Source organism: Nicotiana attenuata, unplaced genomic scaffold (assembly GCF_001879085.1).
Source record: "Nicotiana attenuata strain UT unplaced genomic scaffold, NIATTr2, whole genome shotgun sequence".
NCBI classification, from domain to species: domain Eukaryota; kingdom Viridiplantae; phylum Streptophyta; class Magnoliopsida; order Solanales; family Solanaceae; genus Nicotiana; species Nicotiana attenuata.
The window spans coordinates 346,492-348,735 of record NW_017670584.1 but is presented as its reverse complement, the minus strand read 5'-3'; positions in this window follow the sequence as shown (position 1 = coordinate 348,735).

The following is a 2,244-nucleotide window of genomic DNA, read 5'->3' as shown; positions in this document are numbered from 1 at the left end:
GGGTAGTGTTGCCCTGTCTCAAAAATAAGTATTGCTCCTATCCCGACGCCTTTTGTGTTGACAGCCCCATCAAAGAACAATTTCCATCCTAGCTTCTCGACTTGTTCCAACTCTTCAACATGCATTACTTCTTCATCAGGGAAGTATGTCTTCAAAGGTTCATATTCTTCATCTACTGGATTCTCGGCCAAATGGTCAGCCAACGCTTGTGCTTTCATTGCAGTCCGGGTCACATAGACAATGTCGAATTCCGTGAGCAAGATCTGCCACTTTGCGAGCCTCCCTGTGGGCATGGGCTTCTGAAAAATATACTTTAATGGGTCCAACCGAGAGATGAGATAGGTGCTATAGGATGACAAGTAATGTTTCAATTTCTGCGCTACCCAAGTTAAGGCACAACACGTCTTCTCAAGTTGAGTGTACTTCACCTCATAAGATGTGAACTTCTTGCTGAGGTAATAAAGTGCCTGCTCTTTTTTCCCCGTAATGTCATGTTGCCCCAATACACAGCCAAAAGAGTTATCCAAAACTGTCAAATAAAGAATCAAGGGTCTTCCCGGCTCAGGCGGGACCAACACAGGTGGATTGGCAAGATACTCCTTAATCTTTTCAAATGTTGTTTGACATTCATCGGTCCATCTGACCGTAGCATCCTTCTTTAACAACTTAAAGATAGGCTCACAAGTCGTCGTGAGCTGAGCAATGAACCTGCTGATATAATTTAACCTTCCAAGCAAACTCATCACCTCTGTTTTGTTCTTTGGCGGCGGTAGCTCTTGAATGGCTTTGATCTTGGACGGGTCTAACTCAATACCGCGTCGACTTACAACGAACCCCAGCAGTTTCCGAGACGGGACACCAAATGCGCACTTCGCTGGATTAAGCTTGAGGTTGTACCTGCGGAGCCTCTGAAAAAACTTCCTCAGGTCCTTGACATGGTCACACTGCTTCCTCGACTTTATGATCACGTCGTCTACATGGACCTCAATTTCTCGATGTATCATGCCATGAAACATGATGGTCATCGCCCTCATATATGTTGTCCCTGCGTTCTTCAACCCAAATGGCATGACCCTATAACAATACGTTCCCCAAGGCGTGATGAATGCCGTCTTCTCCGCATCTTCCTCGTCCATTAAGATCTGGTGATAGCCCATATAACAATCCACGAAGGAACCAATCTCATGCTTTGCACAATTATCAATCAATATGTGGATGTTTGGCAGTGGGAAGTCGTCTTTTGGACTTGCCTTATTGAGATCACGGTAATCAACGCACACTCTGGTCTTTCCATCCTTCTTTGGCACAGGCACAACATTGGCTAACCAGGTGGGATACCGCATGACCCGGATGACCTTTGCCTCAAACTGCTTGGTGACCTCTTCTTTGATTTTCACACTCATATCTATTTTAAATTTCCTTAGCTTCTGCTTGACAGGAGGGAATGCTGGGTCGATGGGCAATTTGTGGACCACCAAGTCAGTGCTTAAACCCGGCATATCGTCATATGACCATGCAAAAACATCTTTGTACTCAAGAAATGCTTTAATTATCTCTTGTCTGAGCTGTGGTTCCAGATGGACACTTATTTTCATTTCCCGTACATTATCCTGATCCCCTAAGTTGATTGCCTCTATGTCATTTAGGTTAGGTTTGGGTTTTTCTTCAAAATGGCTTAATTCTTTACTGATTTCCTCAAAGGCTTCCTCATCATCATATTCTACTTCGTCATCACACTCAATTTCTTGTATTATTATTTCGGAGTTAAATTGGCATATAAGACTGGGCCGAAGACTCCTCATGCATGACATGTCACTGAAACCAGCATAAAAGGGACTGTACAAGAAGGAAAAGAAAAAAGAAAAATAAAAACTATCAGGAATGAAGAGAAAAGAAATTGCATTTCATTAAAATTTAAGATAACAAGGTTTAACTCGTTCAAATGGACGGAACATAGCATCCGAATTACAACCTTGGAAATAATCCGGATTAAAGTGAAAGGAAATCAAAACTAACTACCAAGACTCCCTCCGGGTAGGAAGGGGAGTAGCTTCCCAATTATTAAGCTTTGCATGGGGCCCTACGAACTGCACATCTGCCTTGCTTGGACCTTCTCCTGCCTCCAACACATTCACCTCATCAAACAACTTTTCAAACATCTCGATCAGCTCCTTGTCGGGATCAATCACACAACTGGGCATTGGTTTTGCTAGGCGCTTCTTAGTACCAGGCCTGACAAAGGAA